The sequence below is a fragment of the Rutidosis leptorrhynchoides genome, chromosome 1 (assembly GCF_046630445.1).
Source record: "Rutidosis leptorrhynchoides isolate AG116_Rl617_1_P2 chromosome 1, CSIRO_AGI_Rlap_v1, whole genome shotgun sequence".
NCBI classification, from domain to species: Eukaryota; Viridiplantae; Streptophyta; class Magnoliopsida; order Asterales; family Asteraceae; genus Rutidosis; species Rutidosis leptorrhynchoides.
The window spans coordinates 7,949,827-7,960,591 of record NC_092333.1 but is presented as its reverse complement, the minus strand read 5'-3'; the positions used below and the strand labels follow the sequence as shown (position 1 = coordinate 7,960,591).

At 32.8% G+C, this 10,765-nt stretch overlaps 2 non-coding genes across 2 annotated transcripts; both read right to left on the bottom strand.

Annotated features, from left to right (window-relative positions):
* Positions 1-273: 273 nt before the first annotated feature.
* On the bottom strand, positions 274-380 carry LOC139887013 (small nucleolar RNA R71). The gene has a single exon (XR_011772867.1). It is a non-coding gene; the product is annotated as a small nucleolar RNA R71 (small nucleolar RNA).
* Positions 381-10,431: 10,051 nt separating this feature from the next.
* LOC139887160 (small nucleolar RNA R71) lies at positions 10,432-10,538 on the bottom strand. Its single transcript, XR_011773002.1, has one exon. It is a non-coding gene; the product is annotated as a small nucleolar RNA R71 (small nucleolar RNA).
* Positions 10,539-10,765: the final 227 nt, after the last annotated feature.

Below are 10,765 nucleotides of genomic sequence, written 5' to 3'. Positions count from 1 at the left end.
GGACAAATTCTACACATGGTGACTAATCAATGCCAATTTAGTGGTACGCCGAAGGAAGATCCAAATGAACATCTTCGTACCTTTAATAGGATCTGCACTCTATTTAAAATAAGAGAAGTTGAGGATGAACAGATATATCTCATGTTATTTCCCTGGACTTTAAAGGGAGAAGCCAAAGATTGGTTGGAATCGTTACCTGAAGGGGCGATTGATACATGGGACGTTTTAGTTGAAAAATTTCTTAAACAATTCTTTCCGGCATCTAAAGCCGTAAGACTTCAAGGAGAAATTGTTATATTCACACAGAAGCCAAATGAAACTCTATATGAGGCGTGGACAAGATTTGAAAAGTTATTGAGAGGATGTCCGCAACATGGTTTAGACACTTGTCAAATAGTACAAATATTCTACCAAGGATGTGACATCACTATAAGGAAAGACATCGATATAGCAGCTGGTGGTTCCATTATGAAGAAAACTGAAACTGATGCTTACAAAATTATTGATAACACTGCTTCCCACTCACATGAGTGGCACCAAGAAAAAGATATCGTTAGATCATCTAAAGCAGCTAGAGCCGATTCTAGCCATGACTTAGATTCTATTTCCGCAAAGATAGATGCTGTCGAGAGACGAATGGAAAAGATGACTAAGGATATACACTCAATACGAATTAGTTGTGAGCAGTGTGGAGGACCACATTTGACAAAAGATTGTCTCAGTATTGAACTAACAATGGAACAAAGAGAGAATGTTTCATATCTAAACAAAAGGCCAGGAAATAATTATCAGAATAATTATCAATCGCCAAGACCGATTTACAATCAAAACCAGAATTATAATCGCAATGTTCCATACAACAACCAACAAGGTCCTAACAATCAACAAGTATCCAACAATACTTACAACCAGCAAAGACCTAATTTTCAAAACAAACCACCACAAACCGATGATAAAAAGCCGAATTTAGAAGATATGATGATCAAGCTAGTTGAATCTCAAACACAGTTTTTCACATCTCAGAAACAAACCAATGAACAAAATGCTCAAGCATTTAGAAATCAACAAGCTTCTATTCAAAATCTGGAACAAGAAGTAAGTAACCTAGCAAGGTTAATAGGTGAAAGAAAACCGGGAAGTCTACCTAGTGATACAAATGTTAACCCCCAGAATGAAACAGCTAAAGCTATTACCACAATAAGTGGTATTACACTTAAACCACCTGAAATATCTGTAATTTCTAATGAAGATATTCCTACTCCACAAGAACCACAACCTGAACAAGATAAGGAAAAAGAACCGGTAGTTGAAAAGGTTAATGAAGATAACACAGTTAAGGCTAAACCTTATGTTAAACCATACCAACCACCACTTCCTTACCCGAGTAAAATGAGAAAAGAGAGACTTGAAGCCGAGCAATCTAAATTCTTGGATATGTTTAAACAGATAAATGTAAATCTTCCTTTCATTGATGTAATTTCAGGAATGCCTAGATATGCTAAATTTCTGAAAGATCTAATCTCAAATAGAAAGAAAATGGAAGAACTCTCGGCCGTTACTATGAATGCTAATTGTTCAGCAGTGCTGTTGAATAAGATACCAGAAAAATTATCAGATCTAGGAAGTTTCACAATTCCATGTTTTCTGGGTAGTCTTAGTTCAATAAAAGCATTGGCAGACTTAGGTGCTAGTATAAATTTAATGCCGTATTCACTATACACTAAACTAGACCTTGGAGAATTGAAACCAACACGAATAAGCATACAACTAGCCGATAGATCAGTAAAATATCCTAGAGGGATAATGGAGAACATGCTAGTTAAAGTTGGTACTTTAGTATTTCCAGTAGATTTTGTTGTTCTGGACATGGAAGAAGATTCTCAAGTTCCTCTCATATTAGGAAGGCCATTCTTAAACACAGCTAAAGCAACGATAGACGTGTTCGGTAAGAAACTTACCCTAAGTATAGAGGACGAGAGTGTTACCTTTTCTGTTGATAGAGGAATGCAACAATCGCAATCTGTAGATGATACATGTTATTATATTTAAACTATAGAATCACATGCAGAATTGTTAGAAGAATTTTCAGAATTACAAGGAACAGGAGAATGTTCTTTAGGAGAAGGTACTGAACCAATTGATGAAACTGAAATGTTAGCTACACTTATGGCTAATGGATATGAACCAACAACAGAAGAAATTCAAATGTTAAAAGAAGAAGACAGATATCGATATAAATCATCGATAGAAGAACCACCGACATTAGAGTTAAAGCCACTTCCAAACCATTTGGAATATGCTTATTTACATGGTGAATCTGAATTACCTGTAATAATATCGTCTTCTCTTACTGAAAATGAAAAATCTCAACTTATTTCTGTGTTAAAAGCTCATAAATCAGCTATTGCATGGAAAATTCATGATATTAAAGGAATAAGTCCTTCGTATTGCACACATAAAATCCTTATAGAAGAAGGTCATAAAACATATGTGCAACGCCAACGAAGACTAAATCCTAATATGCAAGATGTTGTGAAAAAAGAAATTATTAAACTGCTAGATGCAGGTTTAATTTATCCAATTTTTGATAGTCCATGGGTAAGCCCAGTTCAATGCGTGCCTAAGAAGGGTGGCATGACTGTCATTACAAATGAGAAAAATGAGCTTATTCCTACTAGGACTGTAACAGGATGGCGTGTATGTATTGATTATAGAAAATTAAATGACGCCACCAGAAAAGATCACTTTCCCTTACCTTTTATTGATCAAATGTTGGAAAGATTAGCCGAAAATAGTTACTATTGTTTTCTTGATGGTTTTTCGGGATATTTTCAAATTCCAATAGCACCCGAGGATCAAGAGAAAACCACATTCACGTGCCCCTATGGTACTTTTGCTTACAAACGCATGCCATTTGGACTTTGCAACGCCCCTGCAACCTTTCAAAGGTGCATAATGGCAATTTTTCACGACATGATAGAAGAATGCATTGAAGTTTTCATGGATGACTTTTCAGTCTTCGGGGATACTTTTGAAACATGTCTAGTTAATCTTGAACGAATGTTTATTAGATGCGAACAATCAAATCTAGTACTTAATTGGGAAAAATGCCATTTCAAGGTTAAAGAAGGCATCGTTCTTGGTCATAAAATTTCAAATGAAGGAATTGAAGTGTATAGAGCTAAAGTAGATGTAATTGCTAAACTTTCACATCCCACCAATGTTAGAGGAGTTAGGAGTTTTCTAGGGCATGCCGGTTTTTACCGACGTTTTATAAAAGATTTTTCTAAAATTTCCACTCCTATGAATAAACTCCTAGAAAAGGATGCTCCATTCATCTTTTCAGATGAATGTATCAAATTTTTTAATATTCTTAAAGAAAAACTCACTAATGCGCCGATCATGATAACTCCAAATTGGAATCTACCGTTTGAACTAATGTGCGATGCAAGTGATTTTGCAATGGGAGCCGTTTTAGGACAAAGGATTGAAAAACAATTTCAACCTATATATTATGCTAGTAAGACGTTACAAGGAGCACAAACAAATTACACAACTACTGAAAAAGAACTCCTTGCTATTGTCTTTGCTTTTGACAAATTTCGATCATATCTCGTTCTAGCTAAAACGGTGGTCTATACCGACCATTCTGCTCTTAGATACCTATTTTCGAAACAAGATGCTAAACCAAGATTAATCCGTTGGATCTTACTCTTACAAGAGTTTGATATTGAAATCCGAGATAAAAGAGGAGCAGAAAATCTCGCAGCTGATCATCTTTCTTGTCTTGAAAATCTCGAATTAGAAGTTCTAAATGAATCGGCCATACAAGACAACTTTTCTGATTAATATCTATTGAAGATAGATTATAATGAAATTCCATGGTTTGCAGACTATGCAAACTACTTAGTATGTGGATTCCTTGAAAAAGGATTATCGTACCAAAAATGAAAGAAATTCTTTAGTGATATAAAACACTATTTCTGGGAAGATCCACATCTGTTTAAAAGTTGTCCCGATGGAATAATACGCCGATGTGTATTCGGAGATGAAGCTAGTAAAATTTTAAACCATTGTCACACAGGGCCAACAGGAGGGCATTATGGGCCTCAACTAACAGCAAGAAAAGTTTACGATGCTGGATTCTATTGGCCTACAATTTTCAAAGACGCACACCTTCTTTGCAAATCCTGTGATGCATGTCAAAGGGCCGGAAAAATAAGTCAACGTGATGAAATGCCACAAAATGTCATTCAAGTATGTGAAGTATTTGACATTTGGGGTATTGACTTTATGGGTCCATTTCCAAAATCTCATAATAATCTCTACATTCTCGTAGCCATCGATTATGTATCTAAATGGGCGGAAGCACAAGCTCTCCCAACTAACGATGCACGAGTTGTAGTCAACTTTTTAAAACGTCTTTTTGCAAGGTTTGGAACACCGAAAGTTTAATAAGTGATCGGGGAACTCATTTCTGTAATAATCAACTTGAGAAAGTTCTCAAAAGATATGGAGTAAGTCATAAAATCTCCACTGCTTATCATCCACAAACAAGTGGAGAAGTTAAAAATACCAACCGAGCTTTAAAACGTATTCTAGAGAAAACCGTAGGATCAAATCCGAAGGAATGGTCCATTAAATTGGAGGATGCACTCTGGGCTTTTAGAACAGCCTATAAAACTCCAATTGGAACCACACCTTTTAAACTCGTTTACGGAAAAGCATGTCATCTTCCAGTAGAAATTGAACACAAAGCATTTTGGGCTTTGAAGACATGTAATCTTGATTTACATGAAGCTGGACGTCTACGGTTAAGTCAATTAAACGAATTAGAAGAATTAAGACAAGAAGCATACGAAAATTCATTAATCTATAAAGAAAGAACGAAGAAATGGCATGATAAAAGAATCAGAAGTTCAAAAGAATTTAAAGAAGGAAACAGAGTTCTTCTTTTCAATTCACGATTCAAGCTATTTACTGGAAAATTGAAATCAAGATGATCTGGACCATTCATAGTCAAAAGAGTTTTCCCATACGGAACAGTAGAATTAATAAATTCAAATGGGATTGAATTTAAGGTTAATGGTCACAGAGTTAAACATTACATAGATAGTCCGATGGAAGTTGACAACGAAGTTAATCACAATTTCAACACCACAGCTAACTAAGTGTGGGGAGAATCAAGTCTTTAAAGGATAATATGTATTTCTGTTAGAGTTAGATTTTCTGTTTTCATATAGTTCTCGAAAATGGAACCCGAATGGTCTTTTCCTAGCAGACCCTAAAGAACTAGTCTTCTCCCCCTATTCTGAATTTTTATTTTTTTAGGTTTTACGAAATGAAGACTTCCTGTGAATTAAACCATGGTCTAATGCTACACGTTTTGATTACTAAACGTAATAATGACACCCTTCCAAGTAAAATAGTATCAGTAATCAGAGAAAAATTGGATGGAGTAAGAAAAGAATCCAGATGCGAAGATAATAAGTTACAATTTGGTAAAGGAAAATCAAATCCGCAGCAAAAAGGAGAGCACGACACCTTGAAAGATGTCACAAATGCGGAAAATGGTCACACGAAGGTAAATGTTCAAATAATCAAACCTATTCAAATACCGAATTTGTTACTCTATGCAGAGATGGACCGTTCATATGTTTAGAAGAAAAAACGTTAAATGCTCGAGGTTACGCCTATGTTGCCATGAAAAATCAATTAGTCCTACTATCTTATGAGTGGGCTAGAGCATATCACTAAGAATACTATCTCACTAAGAATACTAGTAACTCATTAAGACAAAACTAGTTTAGTTAGAGTTATGTAAGGACTAGTTACATGTATACTTACACATCTTTCCAACATCATTTAACTTTAATACCATTATAAGCATACACCGTTCTCCCATGTTGAAAGTGCATTTGATTCCTTCCTCTCTTGGCCATGAAAACCGTCCACTTTGACTAGGAAGGAGATGTTCCATTTTCAAATTATTTTGTTACTTATTTACAAGTATTACTTCCTCATTTCTTCACACACACATACTTACACTTTCTCTCAACTTTCTCTCATCTTTTTTTTTCCTTTCAAACTTTGTAAGTTACAAACTTTATTTCTCCTTCCTTTTTCTCTTTAAAACCGAAATATATCATCAAATATCATCATCATTTGCTTGTTTTCTTACTTGTTCTTTTGATGTTGTTGTTTACTGATAATGCTAAAAACGAACATATATTTCATAGTATTATTCCTCAAGAAAGACAAGCTTTTAGTTGCAGTTGTCCTATTTACAAGTAATATTCGTTTAAATAATAAAAGGTGAAGACAAAAGACAGATTCGACGAATTGAAGACGCAAACGACCAAAAAGCTCAAAAGTACAAAATACAATCAAAGTGGTTCCAATTATTGATGAGAAACATCTCAAAATTACAAGAGTACAAGATTCGAAACAAAAAATACAAGATATTAAATTGTACGCTTGGACGTTCGAAAATCCGGAACTGGGACCAGAGTCATCTCTCAACGCTCGACGCAACGGACTAAAAATTACAAGTCAACTATGCACATGAATATAATATAATATATAATTAATTCTTAAAATTAATATATATATTATATTATATTATATAATCTGTCGGCAAGCTAGGAGCCAAACTTGTGTGAGATGGAATTCACAGCTCCGCACTTGCGGAGCTTTGAAGACCAAAAAGGCCGCACTCGCGGAGCCCAAAAAGTCAGAAATCCACCTTTAAAAGGCCGAGCATTCGGCCGAATTTTACACATCTTTTTCTCATTCATCATACGTAATATATATATATATATATATATATATATATATATATATATATATATATATATATATATATATATATATATTTTAATTTTAATTTTAATTTTAAATCCTAATAATAAGGGTATGTTAGCGAATATTGTAAGGGTGTAAGTCGAAATTCTGTCCGTGTAACGCTACGCTATTTTTAATCATTGTAAGTTATGTTCAACATTTTTAATTTAATGTCTCGTAGCTAAGTTATTATTATGCTTATTTAAAATAAAATAATCATGATGTTGGGCTAAATACTAAAATTGGGTAATTGGGTTTTGTACCATAATTGGAGTTTGGACAAAAGAACGACACTTGTGAAAATTAGACTATGGGCTATTAATGGGCTTTATATTTGTTTAACTAAATGATAGTTTGTTAATTTTAATATAAAGATTTACAATTGGACGTATCTATAAATAACCATATACACTCGATCGGACACGATGGGCGGGGTATTTATATGTACGAATAATCGTTCATTTAACCGGATACGGGAATGGATTAATAGTCTATGGAATTATTAAAACAGGGGTGAAATTATGTACAAAGACACTTGGTGTAATTGTTAACAAAGTATTAAAACCTTGGGTTACATGCAGTCGATATCCTAGTGTAATTATTAAACAAAGTATTAAGATCTTGTTACAGTTTAAGTCCCCAATTAGTTGGAATATTTGACTTCGGATATAAGGATAATTTGACGAGGACACTCGCACTTTATATTTATGACTGATGGACTGTTATGGACAAAAACCAGACGGACATATTAAATAATCCAGGACAAAGGACAATTAACCCATGGGAATAAACTAAAAATCAACACGTCAAACATCATGATTACGGAAGTTTAAATAAGCATAATTCCTTTATTTTCATATTTAATTGCACTTCTAATTATTGCATTTTTATTTATTGTTATTGTATTTAATTGCACTTTTATTTATTGTCATTGTATTTAATTGCACTTTTAATTTTCGTACTCTTTAATTATCGTAATTTTATTTTATTGCACTTTTATTTATCGCAATTTCATTATCGTTATTTACTTTACGCTTTAAATTAAGTCTTTTATTTATTTAATATTTTACATTAGGTTTTAACTGCTACTAAAGTTTTAAAAATCGACAAACCGGTCATTAAACGGTAAAAACCCCCTTTTTATAATAATAATATTACTTATATATATTTGTATTTTTATAAATTAAAACTAATATAGCGTTAAGCTTTGTTTAAAAGATTCCCTGTGGAACGAACCGGACTTACTAAAAACTACACTACTGTAAGATTAGGTACACCGCCTATAAGTGTTGTAGCAAGGTTTAGTTATATCCGTTCTATAAATAAATAAATATCTTGTGTAAAATTGTATCATATTTAATAGTTTTTCCTAGTAAATTTAAGCTATTTCATATACACCTCGCATAACATCAAGTATTTTTGGCGCCGCTGCCGGGGAACTTAAACGCCGAAAGCGCAACGCTAATGATATATAAAAAAAATAATAATAATATAATTTTGTAAAAGTTTTTATTAAGTCTTTCAAGTAAAAATATAAGTTTTTAAAAAAAAATATAAAAAATATAAAAATACAAAAAGAGTTTGTTAAAAAAATATAGAAAGTTAAAAAGCATTTTTATTTTTGAGTTTAAATATAAGTATTTTATTGTTTTATATAAATATTTATTTATATTTATATATATTTTTTATATTTATAGAAAAACAGAAAATTAAAATAAAAAAAAACTGAACCTGTAAAAATCGACCCCTTTCTCAGCTGATATTGAACCCTCCGCGACTCGCGGAGGTTTTGAACTGTTACTATCCGCACTCGCGGAGGTCTTCTGACAGGCCACAGTCAACCCTAAAACAGCATTAATTACGGAGTATATATTATTATTATTATTAATTAAACCCTAATTAGGGTATTATTATTATTATATAATTTAGTTTTTATTATTATTTTGTATTATTTAGTTTAAATAGTTTAAATAATTTATAAAATTAATAATTTTATAAAATAAATAATATAAAAATAATATTTTTATAAAAATTGTACTTTTTACAACTTTTAGTATATTTTTATATTTTGTTTTTTTATTCGTTTTAGCGTAATATTTGTATTTTTCGCTCGTTTTTAGTTTTAATCCATAGTTTTTGCCATAGTTATTTTTATTTCAAGATTTTTTAGGCTTTGCCGTAAAATCCCTTAAGTGTTTTTTCTTTAGACTAAGATTTAGGTGCTTTAAAATTTTGCGACGCCTTTTTAAGTTTTAGTACCTTTTTAAGTTATTGCCATTTGGGATATAGTATTTCTTTTAAGCTTTAATATTTTTAGACACAACTTTTAATTTTTAAATTTTTAGTTCCTTTTTAAGTTTAGACGCGCTACTTTCTTATTTTTATTTTTCGACGCCTTTTACCTATGTATCAATTATCACTCCAATTAGTAATCTCAATTTGCAATTTTAATTTTAAGTTAGTAATAATAATAAGGTTGGGTTAGTCGAGTGTTTTAAAAGTTTTATAAGTCACTCTTTTTCTTTCTTATTTCTCCAATTTTAATACCGACGCGCTCTTTTTCTTTCTTATTTCTCGCAATTCTAGTTTTAGGACATAGATTTTTATTCTATTTCTTTTCTAAAATTTCTTTAAATTACGAAAAATTATTTTAAGCGGTTAAATTGATAGACATCAAAATTTTCTGGTTCGTAGTAATAGTTGGATTTGTACGTGGACCGGGTTATTGGAGCCAAACAGTACTCAATTATATTGAGACCAAACGAATCCTGCCCCTCTACTGCATCTTTTGGCTATTCGAAACGTGGGCAAAATCAGAAAAGTCTATTAATTGGATAACTTATATAATTTTTCTTTCTTTTTAAAAACTAATAGGATATTCAGTGAATGCACCGAGCAAAACGTTCACCACCTCTTGTACGTTCACCACCTGTAACTCGATCAAGACATCTAGCAAATATTACCGCCGTTTATTTTTCTTTAGAATCGTCATCCAGTCGACCAAGTACTCCAATTCAAATTTACGATAATCCATTTTTTGAACCCGACCTCACAATTGAGAATCCGGAGAATATTCAGGGACGATTCATAGATCCTGAACCATTAATTTTTCCTCCAGAACCACCAATCATTCAAACAGAGATTATTGAGGAACGAACCATTAAATCAGAATCCTCTAGTGATTCAGATTCAACAAATTCAATCACGGAGAATCTAGAACCTTTAAGTATGGAAGACCGAATGAGAGCTAAACGCACTGGCCAAGGTCACGCAATTACTCATCCAGACATTAATGCTCCAGATTATGAAATCAAAGGACAAATTCTACACATGGTGACTAATCAATGCCAATTTAGTGGTACGTCGAAGGAAGATCCAAATGAACATCTTCGAACCTTTAATAGGATCTGCACTCTATTTAAAATAAGAGAAGTTGAGGATGAACAAATATATCTCATGTTATTTCCCTGGACTTTAAAGGGAGACGCCAAAGATTGGTTGGAATCGTTACCTGAAGGGGCGATTGATACATGGGACGTTTTAGTTGAAAAATTTCTTAAACAATTCTTTCCGGCATCTAAAGCCGTAAGACTTCAAGGAGAAATTGTTAGATTCACACAGAAGCCAAATGAAACTCTATATGAGGCGTGGACAAGATTTGGAAAGTTATTGAGAGGATGTCCGCAACATGGTTTAGACACTTGTCAAATAGTACAAATATTCTACCAAGGAATGCGACATCACTACAAGGAAAGACATCGATATAGCAGCTGGTAGTTCCATTATGAAGAAAACCGAAACTGATGCTTACAAAATTATTGATAACACTGCTTCCTACTCACATGAGTGGCACCAAGAAAAAGATATCGTTAGATCATCTAAAGCAGCTAGAGCCGATTCTAGCCATGACTTAGATTCCATT